The sequence below is a fragment of the Schistocerca americana genome, chromosome 7 (genome assembly GCF_021461395.2).
Source record: "Schistocerca americana isolate TAMUIC-IGC-003095 chromosome 7, iqSchAmer2.1, whole genome shotgun sequence".
NCBI classification, from domain to species: Eukaryota; Metazoa; Arthropoda; class Insecta; order Orthoptera; family Acrididae; genus Schistocerca; species Schistocerca americana.
The window spans coordinates 282,707,291-282,726,486 of NC_060125.1; positions in this window are offsets into that span (position 1 = coordinate 282,707,291).

A 19,196-nucleotide genomic window follows, 5' to 3' on the forward strand; every position below is an offset into this window, starting at 1 on the left:
AACCGATGTTTGTTTCTAATATTCATTGCTAAAGTACTGAGTAATGGCGATTCAGTTATAACATCTACGTCTCTCTGGTTTGCATTGTTCTTCAGAGTAGATGTCTTTTCCCCACAGATTACGGACTTCAGGTACACGGTCACACAGAAAAGCCTAAATATGGAACTTCTTGGCAGATTAAAACTGTGTGCCGGACCGAGACTCGAACTCGAGACCTTCTGTCTTTTGCGGACAAGTACTCTACCAACTGAGCTACCCAAGCACGACTCAGGCCACGTCCTCACAGCTTTACTTCTGCCAGTACCTCGACTACGTAGCATAATTAGCCGGAGAGTTAATAGGGCTATAGGCTGACTGCTGCTGTGCAAACACCGCTGGTCATTGGCGTTCTTGTTCGACTGCTGCCGCTCCCGAATATTGCGGATTAACGTGTCGAAATCTCTAAACTGTTCACTTAACGGGTAATAAGTCTTTACGTATTTCTCTGCCGGATCTCCGCTTTGAACGACCGTAAATAAATTTAGTCACTATAAATTATTATTACACAGCCTATAAATGTGCCTTGTGTGTGTTTCGATTGAAATAAATGTGAAAAATGAGTTTCAAAGCGATCCTTCTATTGAGCCATCGCCCTGTCGAGTCCTCTCTGCGCCTCAGATGTTAAACCTTTTGTCCCCTACCCCCACATATCATCATTCGTTCGCTCGTTCTAAGCGCGACCCCGCTGCTTTCACTTCCCTGGAAAATCGTAGCTCACGTGGCAGCCTCATAACGCCATGAGTGCGTTAAACATTCGTTACGGTTCGCAGCGCGCGTTCTCCGTCGGCCGCCGACAGGGCGGCAGGTGAATCTTAATCAGTGGCAGGCAGCAGGAGACGCCCCCTGCTGCCGGGCTGGCAGCCCGGGCTCGCGCGCGCCGCTGCCGTGCGCCCACACGCTGCCGCCTTTGCCGACCACGCCGCCTGGCAGCCTCGCCGCGTACCACCTCGTGTCGCCGGTTAATTAGCCTTTCTTTGCTCCCAGGGACGACTCGCACAATAAAACGTAATTAGTTTTATACAATTAGCACGGCATCGTATCACAAGCCTCTTTCTTTCCACCCCATTTTCGTTTGTTTCGTTTTAGAAAAAAAAAGCGGGAGTACAAAGGACATTCTTTGACGTAAAACGGCTCTTTACACAAAGCCAGTTCCCACAGTACCAATTGTGCTGCTGGCGTTGCGTGGAGTGAGCGTTACGAATGCTCTATCTGCTCGTTTAGCAGCTACAAGGGGCGGTAAAAAAGTTTCCGTTTCAGGGCGTTGCTGCAACGTATCTGCAATGTAACGCGACTTCGATGTGGATTTGTAAGCACCGACATGTGGGAAAGGGGTTAGTGTGGTATTCAAGCGGAATCGTGCTCTATGGCGACGTTATTACCATGTGCGTCCAAACAGTAGCAACGAGCTATTATTCCTTCCTTGACTGACGAAGGACCTACACCAATAAGCACATAGACATCCACCAGAGATAAGTTATTTGTATGAGACAGCTGGTGAAATTAAGGTGTCCAATTAAAGCGAAACGTTGAGGAAAACTGCGTCGGGGTGTACTACTTGTTTCTGATAAAGCGCCACTCTTACGACTAAACAGAAATGTAACGCAAAAGTTACGTCAACTCAGACTGGAAAACCCTCGAGCACCCACCTTTTTATCCTGACCTCTCCCTGTGTGACCATTACGCCGGCAGTCTCTTAAGAGAGGCCTTACAAGGTAAACGTTTCCTGTTGGTTGAGGATAAGCAGCAGGCAGTTACAGACTTCCTCACGAAGCATGACGCGCTATCTAACTAAAGTGGTATCTTCAACCTGTTACGTTGATGGGCTGATTGCTTCGGTGTTCATAGCGATTCAACCTGATTCACATACCGATTCTGGACTTTAAGCACACTTTCATATCGCTCCTTATAAAGTGTGGTATCAGCTCTCCTATAATAACCACAACGGAAAAATTTCCCGTTTAAGTTATGTCCCGAGGTAGCAATGTTTTACCTGTGTTACAAGACCTCCTTATAGGTTGTATTCCTCGATATAAAGATCAGTATAAACTCGAAAGATGAATGTCTGTATATCCATACCAACAACTTAAAGTATGAGGTTATAAAATCGCCAACAAGTAAGTGTAGAGTCACACGGCAGCCCGCCGCCCACGTCTGCTAGTACTGTTGTGATCCTTGAAAGCTGGATTATTAGTTATAAATTAATGAGTGTGGAGACCGGATGTGTCAGTGTCTGACGCATCATTATAAATGAGGTCGCTCCCAAACACTCACAAGCAAAGTAAAAATGGTTCAAATGGCTCTGAGCACTATGGGACTTAACTGCTGAGGTCATCAGTCCCCTAGAACTTAGAACTACTTTGACCTAACTAACCTAAGGACATCACACACATCCATGCGCGAGACAGGATTCGAACCTGCGACCGTAGCGGTCGCGCGGCTCCAGACTGTAGCGCCTAGAACCACTCGGTCACTCCAGCCGACGAACAGTAAAAACTGTCTTCTTCTTCAGCCCATCTTTAATAACTTTCAGTATGGTGCACTTTTATTCAGGATATGGCTTTTTTAACTTATTTAACTTGGTGTGGGAACGCCCTTTCGGAGGCCCCGGTTGTCAACGTAATTAAGGGAGAGAAGTCGTGTAGGTCATATGTGTGCGTGTAATCTTTGTTCTGTATGTTATTGTATTTTAACTCTAAATTTTTCTCATTGCGTTCGGTGGAATTTGCGGACAAACCCAGCATTCCCATAAACGAGCGTGAGAAACCGCTGAAGACCCCTCTCAGGCTGGCCGATGAAACAGCTCACAGTGGTCCATCAGCGGTGCTTATCGTTTCTCAGTGTTACTCACATCCATGTATCGCAAGATAAGTTGCTGCGTGTTCGCTGTATGAACAGGCCAATATAGCTAAATGACGTAACATTCAAATAGCAGATAATTTCGCCCCTTCAGAAATATGAAGGTGCGAGAGGAACAATAATTGTGGTAGTAGGTGGTAGGTGGTAGTGTTGACGAATTCTAAGCAAACCTTAAATAACATACCTCTAATAATTGTCCGTTTAAAGAGATACAACTGGTTACGGAGGTAAGACTCCAAGTAGCTTGTTTGTACATCTATTTCCATAGGTTTATTGGTCGGTTGCCAGTTTTGTTTTGATGTTCAAGCTGCAACGGTTTTGTTAATTATTTGCTATTTTCTTTTAGTGTGTTACCTAGATAAGGTAACAGAACAAGTGTTGCAAAAGAATTGACATGAATATGGCACTTAATATTGTAACATAATTTCAAATGTATTGGTATAACTGAGCATTATGAAGTACCAGGCATGATGTTCCAGTGGAAGGGGGGGGGGGGGGGGGGAAGGAGGGGCTTGTACATAAAATATCTGCATTGAAAGAAAAAGACTAACAATAATTCTTAAAGGAAGGATAAAAAAGCACACACACACTTCAAGCTTCTCTTTGGCCGTGTGGTGCACAGATATCTGTTCATCCCAATACAGAAAACATACGCTAATGTTCTACTGCACTATTCGGCATTGTTAGACCACCATCTTTTTAAAAATTTGTAATTTATAATACAATACTATACTATAAAGTATCTTACTACACAGCACTATACTACATTATGCTACTGTACGTACTTGATGTCAGAACCGATCTAGATATCTCATTTCTCTGGACAGTTGGCCTCCAGCACGCTGAGCACAGCTCGGGATTCACAGGGGCCGTACTGCTGTGTCATTCAAGCTGTAGAGCCTGTTAGGTGGCTGGAAGGTCTCAGGAAATCCTTCTTGGGCTTCCGTGATAATTACTTCCTCTCTGTTCGCGTAAGGATGTAAGGAGGTGCTTGTGGTCGTGATTTGTCAGACAGTTTCACTGTGCCTTTCAAGTACGCAGCACGTGTGGGAAACTGCTGATTAAGCTGAAACACTACTTGCGTACGGGTTATGTCATGGGATGTTTGCTGCTACTTGTCGACAACTTTGTATACGAGTACCTGGATAACTGTTTTCATTTGAAGTGTGAAAGATCCATGCAATGCCCAGTAGTCACATTTCATCTTACTGTGCAACTGAATAGACTCTAGACGAAGTAGAAGATGTTATTTTATTGATATAATGTACTTCTTCAACAACAATAAGCAGAATTTTTGCAAGTATAGGTGTTCAAGGAACAAGCATATTTTGGACACCATTTATGCACGACCTGTATCCCCATCATTGACAACGGATTCAGTACCTCCGAGAAAGGGACGAAGATAGACGATTGGAGCTTTATTGTTGTATAACTACAAATAACAATTTAACACCGTTATCACTCTTTCCCTTGTGAGAACAGCACTTAAATTCGTAAAAAACGTCGCTGTTCCTGCGGAAATTCAGACGCCGTTGAGGACACACACTTTGTAAAAAGATGCTCTGCAAATGTTTTGTGTTCTATGATCGACTTTAAGTTAACAGGGCCTGTTGCGTTAACGTAGCTTCCTATAGGGCCTGAAAAAGACCTTGAACCGTTATGGGAAAAGGTTCCTTTGGCGACCAGAAAAAATATGTTTTTCCGGTTTGGAGGAGCCCCAGCGAATTCTAGCCGTCCGGTGACACACTACTTAAATCTAGCATTTCCCGAAATATGGATTGGCAGAAGTCGCTTTTGTTAGCTACTATAGTTTGTGGATTATTTCCTTTTATATTGTAAAAAAATGAATTGCCTACAGCCTATAGTTTCAGCGCTTCAACACGCCGTCCTCAGGCCGTAGTTGATGCTGAAGGGGTTGACACGATCCGTACATATACCGCATTAGCGGCCAACAAAACTGGTTACGCGACTGTATGTAAAGTTTGGTGTCAGCACTCCAACTATCAACTGGTAACTGGTAGCTACAAAAGAAAAAAAATCATAACGATGAAACTTCCTGGCAGATCAAAATTCTGTATATTATGTATAAACTTGAGCAACATGAACCCGGGTGGCACCCATAGCTTTTTACAAGGAAAGGTAGTTCGTGTAATTAAACACGGAAAGTCACAGTAAACAAAAGATATTGTCAATGAATTATCTGAATTTACTTGAGCAACGGTTAACGTGCGACCGTACACAATGTTCAAGAACAGTAGTTCACGGCCTGTGGACAATGTCCTACGTTACTTCAGTTAAAACCGACCAGGTTTTGCTAAACTATACAAAACTTGACCTTTTAAATATTACTAAGGCATTAAAAGAAACAAAAATAAGCTAAACTCACAGGTGCGTGTTACTGGAACATCACAATCAGAACATGACCTGAACATAAAAATTAAATTTAATATCATGTCTTATGCTAGAAAACCTTAGCAAACTTTTGTCAATTGGCAAAGGGAAATGGTTTCACGCCGAGTCGTTTACAATACCAGCGCCTGACTGTGGCGCATGAGGGTTACAACACATTCAGCAACAGCAGATGCTTCTGAATCCACTGGTCTACACAGGTCCCTTGCAGGCTTAAGTTAGTACACACAAATAACAGCTCAGCACTGTACAACAAAGAAATGTAAATAGACAGGCCGTCTCATAGGAAAGGAATCATGCAGGTATCAAAAACTGAGTCCTTATGACAATTTACTGCACACGAAATTGGGAGTAACTGACTCATTAATAAACTCCATTCAACTGATTGCGGAATGATAAGCTCTTTTCCCGAACGTGGCTGGTCATATGCCTGCAGTTCAGTATTCACAGTACCTATATATAAACCTACACACTAGAACATTAACATGTAATTCCACAAGGCGATACCTAGGCTCAAACAGTGCAATTCGGTACATCAGTTAAAGAATAAGTTTCAGAGGACAGCCGCTGTTGAGCTGCGGCAGGATCAATGAGTCCACTTTGAACTCAGCGTGATATATCTGCGGTTAATACAGTTAGATACGAAAGCTCGTCATTTGTCCTAGCAGACTAAGAGGGTTGATGTCTAGGAGTCTTGCCGGCACGGTAGCTCAGCGTAACGTTCAGAGGGCTGGATGCTGTCTGCAACAAAAAACCTGAGTGAAAGAGTCTACGAGGAACTTCAGCGGGTGTCATGTGATGTCCGCCACGACCAAATGCAACGAATAACAATGAACAACATGAACGAAAAAAAGAGGAGATAACGTCTTTCATTAGTAACCAAGACGTTCTCGGTCAAGGTTCGAACCCTGAAGCCGATTAAATTTTCAATAATCATCAGCAATATCGGCTGAAGACTTCCGGCAAAAGCCATCCTCATTCTGCCAACGTCCTTGTCAAACAAGGCGGGTTAGCGGACAGACATTCAGAACCCTCTCTTGCCCTTAGGTTGGGAAACTGTCCCTAAATTCGGAAAAATTAGTAATGAGCAGCGGTATGCAGAAGGAGACAGGAAACCGCTGCATTAAACAGACGTAATGTGTATCAACAGGACATGTGTCCGGTAAATTAAAATGCATCTTGATCTTATCTTCATTGGCAACCCACCCCACCCCGCTGCCCTCTGCGCCCCACCCTGCCCCCCTCCACTCCCCGCCTCCCAGCGCCCGCCCCACACGGATCTTCTGGAGGGGACTGGAAAGGGGCAGGTGACCATGAGAAAAAGACTGAATAACCAATGAAAAGATAACGCTCTATGAGTCGGGGCACGGAATATCTGAAGAGCTTGAACGTGGTAGGGAAGCTAGCAAAATAGAAAACGGTAGGGTAATATCAGCAGTAACAGAAAATGGTATAACGGGAGCAGAATTCGTTGTGAATAGGAAGGTACGTTACACAGTGTGTTACAGTAAACAGCGCAGTGATAGGGTTGTTCTCATCAGAATGAGCAAGAAAGCAACGCAGACAGCAATATATCATGTACACGTGACGAACTTGCAAGGTGAAGATGAAGGAAAAGAGAAAGTATATGAGGATATTGGACGGTTAGCGAAGTACGTAAAAGGTGATTAAAATCTGATATTCCTGGAGGACTGGGATGGTGTTGCAGGGAAGGAGTAGAGGAAAGGGTTGCGGGAGAGTATGGGCTTGGTACTAGGAATTAGAAAGATTATTTGAGCTCTGTAATAAATTTCAGCTAGTATTAGCGAATACTCTGTTCAAGAATCACGAGAGGAGGTGGTTTACTTGGAAAAAGCCGGGAGATACCGCTAGATTACGTCACGATCAGACAGAGATTCCCGAACCAGATACGGATTGTAGGGTTAACTGGGAGAAGATATAGACTCAGATCACAATGTATTAGTCATGAGGAGTAGGCTGCAATTTAAGAGATTAGTCTGAAAGTATCAATATTCAAAGAAGTGCCATACGTAAAGACTAAGGAGTGAAGAGAAATGCTTGAAATTCTCTAATGCTATAGATACTGCAATAAGAAATAGCTCAGTACGCAGAAGACTTCAGTTGATCGGTGAAAGAAGTAAGTACAAAAATGCTCAGAGAAGTTCAGGAATACAGACGTACAAGTTGCTGAGGGTTGAAATAGATAGGAACTGCAGGAGAGCTAAGACGAAATGGCTGTATAAGAAACATGAAGAAATCTAAAAGGAAGTGACTGTCGGACAGAAGAAAAGTCAAAGCAGGGGTGATAATACTAAGAGTGCAACGTGAGTTCCACTGCCAAGTGCCGATAACGGCGCCGATAGGGGAAACAGTACATAGAAGGCCTCTATGAGGGGTAAAATTTGTTTGATGCGATAGAACAAGAAACAGGAGTCAATTTAGAAGAGACAGTGGATCCAGTATTACAATCACAATTTATAAGAGCCTTGGAAGGCTTAAGATCAAATAAGGCAGCAGGGATAGATAACACCAAACTTTCTAAAATTATTGGGGGAGGTGGAAACAAAGCGAGTATTCACGTTGGTGGGCAGAATGTGTGAGTCTGTCGGTATACCATCTGACTTTCGGAGAAGTATCATCCACTCAATTAGGAAGACTAAAAGAACCAAGAAATGCGAGAATTACACTACAAACGGCTTAATAGCTCATGCATCCAAGTTGCTGGCAAGCATAATATACAGAAAAATAGGTAACAAAATTGAGAATGTGTCAGTGTTTAGGAAGGGTAAATGCATCAGAGAGACAATTCTGACAGTAATGTTGATAATGGAAGCAATACTAATGAAAAATCAAGACATTTTGATTAGCGTCCGAGAAATAAAATGGTGCAAGTTGTCCAAAATTATGATAAACACGGGCGTAAGCTACGGGGAGCGACGGGTGATATACAATATCTACAAAAACCAAAAGGGAAATTTCGGAGTGGGAGACCGATTGCGAAGTGCTTGAATTAAAAAGGGTGCCAGTCAGGGATGTAGTCTTTCGTAGGTGACTACTGAAGTGGTCACTGCCTCAACAATCTATGGATACCAGTAGTTGACTGGAACAGAGGTGGGAATCTTCCTACAAATTGGTCCGGGGCCCTGAAGAAGGCGTAATATATTGCTGAAACTAGTTACTGAATAAAATACTCCGCGCGGGGTAGTCGCGTGGTCAGGGCGCATTGCCACGGTTCGAGCGGCTCCCACATCGGAGGTTCGAGTCCTCCCTCGGGAATGGGTGTGTTTGCTTTCCTTAGCGTAATTTGGTTTAAGTTAGGTTAACTGGTGTGTGAGCCTAGGGACCGATGATCTCAGCAGTTTGGTGCCATAGGAACCTACACAGATTTCCAAAATTTGAAATAAAATAACAAGTTGGAAATTTAGACAGCTGAAAGTTGTTTTAATTTGACATTCTATCCTCAGCAGCCGAGGTCCCGCAACTTTCCTATTAACGTAGATGTACAGGAAATTGAGATCGGATGGGAGTCGACAATGCATCCTCGTGTTCACAAAATCAGCCCTCGACGATGCGACCAGTTAGAACAGGACCCTGTGTCCTAGGAACACAGCGTAGGTATTACGGAGAAAAGTTGTACGAAGGGATACACCTGGTCAGCTAAAATGACGGCTTAATCCTTGTTAGTAATCTGATCTTGCGGAGTAACTGTGGGACTCACGTAATGCTACGGCGTGGCTGCCGAAATCACCGCGAACCCCCGGCATATTTAACTCCTGGAATGAAAACTCGGCTAAAAGCTGCAAACACTGTGCAACAAGACTCGTCCGACCAAACAACTTTCTTCATTTTATCCACAGTCTACATTTAACGGCATCAGCATCAAGTTTGTTAGGTATTTCCATCACTGTTGGGCAGTTCTCGAATATCAACTCTCACTGCAATTTCCTGCTTACAGTACGCCCTTCCTGTTTTTTTTTTTTGGTACTGACAAGGTTTACGAGTGCGACATTCATTTCTGCATTGACTTTTGCAACTGTCGCTCTTCGTCACAGTCACCTTCGTTGACCGTCCGTCACGATCACTCAAAAACCATTTTCGTCCGCGTTGTGACTTAGCGGAGATGTATTTCCACTATCCCTGTATCACAATGGCTGGCTTAGCTATGGAAGTTCCCACCATACGAGCACCAAAAATTGGCCCACATTCGAATTCATTTAGCTCTATCGTAACGCAGTTACATCTGCACCAACACGTTTATGCACGCGGGCGACACCTGCACAGGTGCCATTCGTGATCAAATACTGCAGCACAACCTCGTTAGCATCTTCGTTTACGTTCTACCAGCATTTCTTGCGACGTTTCCGTTTTTTGTCCGACCCCTACGAGTCCCCAGGCAGGCAGTATCAGTGGTCCCCAGCAGCCAGCTGTGAGAGGACGCTAACACCCGTTTGCTATTAGAAATGGTGAAGCAGAGGCTACTATCCACAATAAGTCGGAATGGTGTCCCAACTAGCAGGCCATCATCCGCATACTACTAGCCTCCTACGCTGGCGTTCCATAGTTTGCGTCTGGTCCGTACAGCTGCCCCACCGTCATCCTCTGTGTGGGTTTTCCACACTGAAAACTGTGATGCTGTTCGCTATCATCTGTGCAGGCACCTTTCACCGATGTGAGCCACCGCCTCTGCACCCACTGCACAGAGATGTGAAGCAGCATCGGTCATCGGGGCTGCCCACTGCAACTGCCGCATACCGCACTGCTTTTGGCCCTGAGTCAGCATCTCCTCACCCGGCCACTACCGGCTGTCCATGACAAGAGATACTAGCTTATCCCAGCACGCTTCCACGACTGACTCTTGCCTGCGCCTTGGGGCTGTCGACGCTGTCTAGCTCCATCTTCGACGTATTTCATCATGGATTAAATGCTTGTGTATAAATGCTGTTTCATGGCATCTATCCACCTCATCGCTGAAACTACATCTAGAGTAGTGAATGGCAGGCCATCCTGACCACTAGCCGCCCAGCTGCACCAACCACCGTGGAGATTATTCAACCCCTACCACTACTGTAGGGTGTCTCAGAATTACTAGCGCAAATCTGACACAGGTGGAGTACCCAGCAACGAAACAAAAACGTTCCAGTGAAAACGGATCTACAGGTGAGTTGTAATGCGTGGTTTGAGCCGCTATTAACTTCATATGAAATACTGATCTAGTTACAGTTAGTGTATGGTAAATCTAAACTTATGCATTAATTTCACACGTAACTGGGCACGAAATACACAATTGACCTCCTTTGACATCTCTTCTTCACCCAATATATAACGAGGTAGCGAAAGTCATGGAATGACTCTTAAAATCGTGTCGGCCCTCCTTTTGCCCGACGTAATGCAGCAACGCGAAGCGGTATGGACTCAACAAATTCGCTGCAAAAATATTAAGCCATGTTGCTTCTATAGCAATCCACAATTGCGATAGTGTTGACGGAGCAGGATTTTGTGAACCAACTGATCTCTCAATTATGTGTCACAATTATTCGTTGGGTGGTCAAATCATTCGCTCGAATTGTCCGTAATGATCTTTAAACAAACCAGAAACAGTTATGGCTTGGTGACATGACACATTAACATCCAGAAAAATTCCGACGTTGTTAGGGAACGTAAAGTCTATGAAAGGCCGCTGATCGTCTCCTAGTAGCCGTACGTAGCCATTAATAGGTAACTATTGCCTCAGTCGGACCAGAGGACCAAGCTGATTTCATGTAAAGAAAGTCCACACCATTATAGAGCCATCGGCAGCTTCCACAGTGCCCTGACGACAACTTAGCTTCGTGGCTAAGTCGGGTCTGCGCCACACTTGAAGCCTACTGTCAAAACTTATATTTTATAGTGGGGGGAGTCATCAGTCTTCTGACTGGTTTGAATAGGGGACCGTCACGAATTGCTCTCCTGTGCCAACCCCTTAGTAGTAGTACCTTTATTTATCGGTAGATCTCTTTTTACAAGGATATAGGACATCTCAAAGTATTTACAAGTTTAGACCAATTTAAAATAAGCTAATTCGTATACACATACATTTACAGACTTCTAGTTAGAGACAATCATTAGATTTACTGTTGGTATACAATACTTTTTCACAAATAACTTATTAAATAATGTAATGCCACACTGTTCACTCATATCTCATTATAGTCACTGCACACACTATACACACATTGTTTCATAACACTTCACTCACTACACACACAGACAAACTGGTGATCTCTGGGACATTTTCTGTACCGCAACTTCTCATTTGCAATCCTGAAAAACTTAGTCAGCATCCCTCTAAAATGCGTGAGATGTTGAGATCAGAAAGAGGAAGAGGTTTTGGCATTCTGCTATGCATAGCTTGGAGTAAGTATTCCTAGGTAAGGAAAAGAAGGGAAAGAAACGTAGTGTGAAGGTGTTATGTGGAATTTTTGATGTCTTATAATCATTTTCATTATTTATCTGTGTAACATTTTTTTACCAAACCCTTATTCTGTTTTTTCTAAGTAATCCTTCAATGTATAAAATGTATTAAGTTACAGGTACTTTTTAGCTGCCTTTTTAAATAAGTATACTTTTGCAATTTCTTTAATCTCTTTTGGTAATTTATTGTACAGTTTTATTCCTTGATAGAAAATGTTGTTGTGAGTTTGATGTTTATTTTTTCTTGGTAAATGTAAATTGAGACTAGCTATTGTTCCATGGTCAGGGATAGAGCTGTTTGTGCAGTAATTACCGATGTTATATTTATGTGTACAACTGACTGGTAAGTGTATTCACATGGAGCAGTTATAATCCCCTGTGGTCTGAACAGATCTTTACAATGAGCTCGACTACTTCATCTCTGAGTAACACTTGCGACCCGCGTTCCCGGGTTCGATTCCCGGCGGGGTCATGGATTTTCTCAGCCTCGTGATGACTGGGTGTTGTGTGATGTCCATAGGTTAGTTAGGTTTAAGTAGTTATAAGTTCTAGGGGACTGTTGACCATAGATGTAATGTCCCATAGTGCTCAGAGCCATTTGAACCATTTTTTGAGCACTTGCGACCTACTTCCTCAGTTATTTGCTGGATTCATTCCAATCTCTGTCTACCTCTACAGTTTTTCCCTCTACAGTTCTCTCTAGTACCATGGAAGTCATTCCCTGATGTCTTAACAGATGTCCTATCGTCCTGTACATCCTCCTTGTCAGTGTTTTCCACATATTCCTTTCCTCTCCAATTTTGCGCGGAACCTCCTCATTCCTCACTTTATCAGTCCGCCTCATTCTCAGCATTCGCCTGCAGTACCACGACTCAAATGCTTCGATTCTCATCTGTGCCGGTTTTCCCACAGTCCTTGTTTCACTACCGTACAATGCTGTGCTCTAGATGTAAATTCTTAGAAATTTCTTCCTCAAATTAGGACCTATTTTTGATAATAGTACATCTACATCTACACCTAAACCTACATGGATACTCTGCCAATCATATTTAAATGCCTGTCAGAGGGTTCATCGAACCACCACCGCAATTCTCTATTACTCCAATCTCCTATAGCACGCGGAAAGAAGGAACACCTTTATCTTTCCGTACGAGTTCTGATTTCGCTTATATTATCATGGCGATGGTATCTCCCTATGTAGGTCGGTGTGAACAAAATATTTTCGCATTCGGAGTTGAAAGTTGATGATGGGAGTTTCGTGAGAAGTTTCCGCCGCAACGAAAAACGCCTTTCCTGTAATGATGTCCACCCCAAATCCTGCATCATTTCAGTGACACTCTCTCCCCTATTTCACGATTATACAAAACGTGCTGATAATCTTTGAACTCTTTCGATGTACTCCGCCAAACGTATCTGGTAATGATCTCACACGGCGCATCTGTATTCTAAAAGAGGACGGACAAGCGTAGTGTAGGCAGTCTCCTTAGTAGATCTGTTACATTTTCTAAGTGTCCTGCCAACAAAACGCAGTCTTTGGTCAGCCTTCCCCACAAAATTTTCTGCGTGTTCCTTCCGATTTAGGTTTTTCGTAATTGTATTTCCTAGATATTTAGTTGAATTTACGGCCTTCAGATTTATTGAGTAACCAAAGTTTAACGGATTCCTTTTAGGACTCATGTGGGTGAGCTAACATCGTTATTTAGGGTCAACTGCCAATTTTGGCACCATATAGATATCTTTTCTAAATCGTTTTGTAATCTTTTTTGACCTTCTGATGACTTTATTAGTCGATAAACGACAGCTTCATCTGCAAATAACCTAAGACGGCTGCTCGGATTGTCTCCCAAATCTCTTATAGAGATAAGGAACAGCAAAGGGCCTATAACACTACATTCGGGAACGTCAGAAATCACTTCTGATTTACTCGATGACTTTTCCGTAAGCACGCAGTTTCACTAAAAGCCGCTTGCGTGGTACAGTGTCAAAATCCTTCTGGAAATCCAGAAATACGGAATCAATCTGAAACTTCTCTTGGCCAGGAAAGCCCTTTTTGCCTGTGATAATCTACTTTTGATATCCTACTTGATCCGTCCGTCATTGGTTATTTTGCTGTCTCAGTCGAGCAGCGAGAAAATTAACATCGAGATTGATAGTCACGAGGTATACCATCAATCCTGATGTTAATTTTCTCGCTGTTCTCATTTGTGCTACTTCTGACTACTTTCGTGTTTCTTCGATTTACTATCAATGCATATTCTCTACTCATAAGACTTTTCATTAGATGTAGCATATCATATAATTCTTATTCACTTTCACTCAGGATAGCGATGTCATCAGCGTATCATATCTGTCATATTCTTTCACTTAGAATTTTAATTCCACTCCCGAACCTTTCTTTTATTTCATAATTGCTTCTCAGATGTACAGACTGAACAGTAGGAGCGAAAGACTGCATCCCTGTCTTACACCCTTTCTAATTCTAGCGCTTCGTTCTTGGTCATCAACTGTTATTATTCCCTCTGGGCTCTTGTACATATTGTATATTAGCAATCACTCCTTGCAGCTCACTTATATTTTTCTCTCTTTAGTCTTGCTACCATTATCAACTTCAACGTCAGAGTTGCCTCTCTGGTACCTTTAACTTTTCTAAATCGTCATCTAGCACTTCCTCAATTTTCTTTTCCATTCTTTCATCCTCATACCAACTGAAATTCGGACTCATCTGATCATCCACGCTTTCCTAGCTGTCTATGGTCCAACCTATGTGGTCACCAGGACAAGAGAGGCGCTGCAGGCGATATCGTGCGGTTAGTAAAAGCACTCCAGTAAGTCGTCTGCTGCCATAGCCCATTAATACCAAATTTCGTCGCATTGTTCTAAAAGATAAGTTCGTCTTACATCCTACATTGATTTCTGCGATAATTTTCAGCAGTGTTGCTTGTCTTTGAGCACTGACTATTTAAACTTCGCTGGTCTCGGTCTTTAAGTGAAGGCCGTCAGCCACTCCATCGTCCATTGTGCGAGGCGCTCTCTTGACACTGTGGATGTCGGCATATTGAATTGGCTAATGATTTCCTAACGGGATGTCCTATGCGTCTAGCTCGAAGTACCAATGTTCGTTCTAAATCTGTTAAGTCCCGTCGTGCGGCCACATCCACGTCGGGTATCTTCCCACGTGAATCACCTGAGTACAAACGACAGCCCTGTTAAAGCACTGCCGATTTATACCTTGTGTACGCGATACTACTTCCATCTGCGCATGTGCATGTTGCTATCCCATGACTTTTGTCACCTCAGTATACAACTGATTCGCCCCTACTTGTTAATGTAGATACTACACTCGTCTCCGTAGTTATTTGCAAATTCCATCAAACACCCCCATGTATAATCAGTGGGAATGACAGATACTTACGTTGTGAGCTGTCTCCAATCACGAATATGCAGAAGTCTGACATTATGCCTATTCGGCCTATCCATCTTGAACCATACTGACGCGTCAGATGTCGTCTTAGATCAGCAGTAAATTGTGCCAGTGTCCGAACATGATTGCTCCACTTTTCCCAATCAAGGGACGCAGTTTAAGTTTCAGTCAACTTAGATTGAGTCTAATCTCAAAACTTAACATTACAAAACCATTTGAACAAACCACACATTTGGAACTATCTTACGAACAGCTGCATATCATAAAAGCCTTTACTAGACTGAGTTTGCTTCTAATAGCACGTATTTTTACCTGTTTTAAGCTTCGCTGTTAATTATGATACAAATTGTCTACTGGAATTATTTAGTCTATTGAAGTTCTTGCTAGTCTTCTAACTGATTTCGCAGATTCGCCCGGCGAGTGGCATTTTCAGTCCTTGAAAACCACCTGCCCAGAATTATTTAGGTATTGATTGTGTTCTCATTTCAGTTTATTCGACCTCGAAATCAATCTCAATTATGACCTTACTGCTAATTGTATATACATCCCTCTTGTCACCATTTTACCCATTTATCGTCTGATCTTTCCCAAATCTGTTCTCATCACATTACAATGCGAGTACTTACATATAAGATAGTTTAGTTTTTCACGAAAATTGTCTTGGGTTTCTAGTACATATTATGTGATCTTAATTGGAGATTACATCTTCTAACAGGACTCTATGGAGAGAGAGAAACATGAATTGCACACGCTTGTCAAATTGTCCTTTCTTAGTCCTATTTTGACTGTGAAAAGAATCTTGCATGTTAGGTGAGTACAGTCCTTTTGGTATCATAAGCAGTAATAGTCAAAATACTAAATATTACCTCTGTTTTAAAGACAGCACTTATTTCACATGAAGTTACTGCAAATTTGATATCCCCTTGACTCAGTAAGCTCAACCAATCACTGGAAGGAACGTTGTGTCACATGGTCAACAACAACGGATGATGCAATACACACTACAGTGGTCGCACATTCGGAAGAAGCCGCGTTTAGATTCTCATCCAGCCTTCCATGACTTCCTAAGACCATTGTGGCGAATAACAGAACAAGAAGCATATATGTGGTGTCTTTCCTTTCGGATATAACCTAAAAAACAGACAACACGTATAACGACGGTGATGGAGTCCCGTAAAGTACAGTGATGCACAGGAATCTCTAACTCTTACGGGAATCGGCGAGATCTGCGAGCAATGAAGCTTATGAGCAGGGATTCTGTGTCAAAGTGTATGGTATAAATTCAGATTTTGGGTGTGAGGGGAGATGTGTTAGGGTAGTCTCTGCTGTTGTGTTAACAATTGTGATGACGTAGTGGTCATAGCATTTCACGAGTAAGCAGATGACCCCCGTTCGTAACCACTGTGTGGCGAAAGTTTTCAAGTTGCTCCATTGATACAGATCTTTGCTCACTGCCAGACAACGTCTTTAATTACTTTGTGTGTTAGGAACAAGAAATACCCCACGAAAACTCCACGACCGGTATTATGCTGCACACACCTTCAGTCCGAATTAGGCCTGCCTCAAATGCACAACATCGCCAATATCTCCTTTGGCGGATAATTTTACAATCAGGTACCCTTACGTTCATGTTAATCACTAGCCGTATACAGATTTCATACAACGTCATTACTCTTACCGTACTCATTCAATGAGTACTCAACGAACATGTACTATACACGTAATTTTCCTCACACCGCTCCGTTCCGCGACTCCTATCATTAACTAAAATAGCCAGAGATATTTCAGTGTATAAAGGGGGACTCGCATTGAAGCAGTTATTTCTGTATGGAACAACGAATCTGTCGGATGAGGCATTACATGAGATATATTTCGTGTCAGAGTAGGCTTTTCGGCGTTGTTCAATAAACAAATCCAGTTATGAACACTTCCTTCCAAAAGTCAAGAGACAAAGTATTTCCTGGTACGACCGTTAACAGATCCCATCATTACCATCGTTCAGGGCTAAGATTAATAAACCATTTAACACAAGCCATATGATGTAAGACGTTTCAGCTACATTTAAATTCTACGGTACCAAATTTCGAAAGACACATACACGAAATGCGATCGTGATATACCGCAGCTTTCTTCACTTATAAAACGTAATTATTAAGTTCCATGAATGCTTCATTATTAATTTGAGAGGCGGGATGTAAAATATCGTTCGCTGCTTTGAACACCAGTATGAGCTCTGAAAATACTACGACCATGTGCCATATAAAGTAACTGAGCTGCTGCAGGGAAGCAGGAATATACATTTTATAATATTTATATTCACAACGCGCCACAGAATTTCGTGTACTTCATGGAAACACAGGAATAAAACAACTCATACAGCGGAGAGAGGTAGAGCGTATCAGTTTTTCTTTCGGACGCAAAGTTCTTTATTTTATTTTCCGAGCTGATGCACGCTAGATATACAGGGTGAGTCACCTAACATTACCGCTGGATATATTTCGTAAACCACATCAAATACTGACGAATCGATTCCACAGACCGCACGTGAGGAGAGGGGCTAGTGTAATTGGTTAATACAAACCATACAAAAATGCATGGAAGTATGTTTTTTAACACCAACCTACATTTTTTTAAAAGGAACCACGTTAGTTTTGTTAGCACATCTGAACATATAAACAAATATGTAATCAGTGCCGTTTGTTGCATTGTAAAATGTTAATTACAACCGGAGATATTGTAACCTAAAGTTGACGCTTGAGTACCACTCCTCCGCTGTTCGATCGTGTGTATCGGAGAGCCCCGAATTACATAGGGATCCAAAGGGAACGGTGATGGACCTTAGGTAGAGAAGAGACTGGAACAGCACATTACGTCCACATGCTAACACCTTTTTATTGGTCTTTTTCACTGACGTACATGTACATTACCATGAGGGGTGAGGTACACGTACACACGTGGTTTCCATTTTCAATTACGGAGTGGAATAGAGTGTGTCCCGACATGTCAGGCCAATAGATGTTCAATGTGGTGGCCATCATTTGCTGCACACAATTGCAATCTCTGGCGTAATGAATGTCGTACACGCCGCAGTACATCTGGTGTAATGTCGCCGCAGGCTGCCACAATACGTTGTTTCATATCCTCTGGGGTTGTAGGCACATCACGGTACACATTCTCCTTTAACGTACCCCACAGAAAGAAGTCCAGAGGTGTAACATCAGGAGAACGGGCTGGCCAATTTATGCATCCTCCATGTCATGGTAATGTACGTGTGCGTCAGTGAAAAAGACCAACAAAAAGGTGTTAGCATGTGGACGTAATGTGCTGTTCCAGTCTCTTCTCTACCTAAGGTCCATCACCGTTCCCTTTGTATCCCTATGTAATTCGGTGCTCTCCGATACACACGATCGAACAGCGGAGGAGTGGTATTCAATCGTCAACTTTAGGTTACAATATCTCCGGATGTAAATAACATTTTACAATGCAACAAACGGCACTGATTACGTATTTGTTTATGTGTTCAGATGTGCTAACAAAACTAACGTGGTTACATCTAAAAAAACGTAGGTTTGTGTTAAAAAACATACTTCCGTGCATTTTTGTATCGTTTGTATTAAACAATTACACCAGTCCCTCTCCTCACGTTCGGTCTGTGGAATCGGTTCGTCAGTATTTGATGTGGTTTACGAAATATATCCAGCGGTAACGTTAGGTGACTCACCCTGTATAGTAAAGATATATCTGTGTTGTGCGACACTGAAGTTTTACAGATAAGTCCTTATGTTTTATCATACAATATTTGCTTTGACGCTTTATTCCACGAAACTTTAAAACGAGAGCGTAGTTAATGTACATTGACAAGCGGGGCGACACATTTCACGTGCCCGAGGTTTATCGACGTTTTTACTCACGTCGGTTGACAATGTCTTACTTTCGAAATCATTGAACGCTTCTCTCATTGCTCTCCTTACGCTCATTTTCGCTTCATTCAGCTTTTGTTTGTCAGCTAAGTTTTTACTTC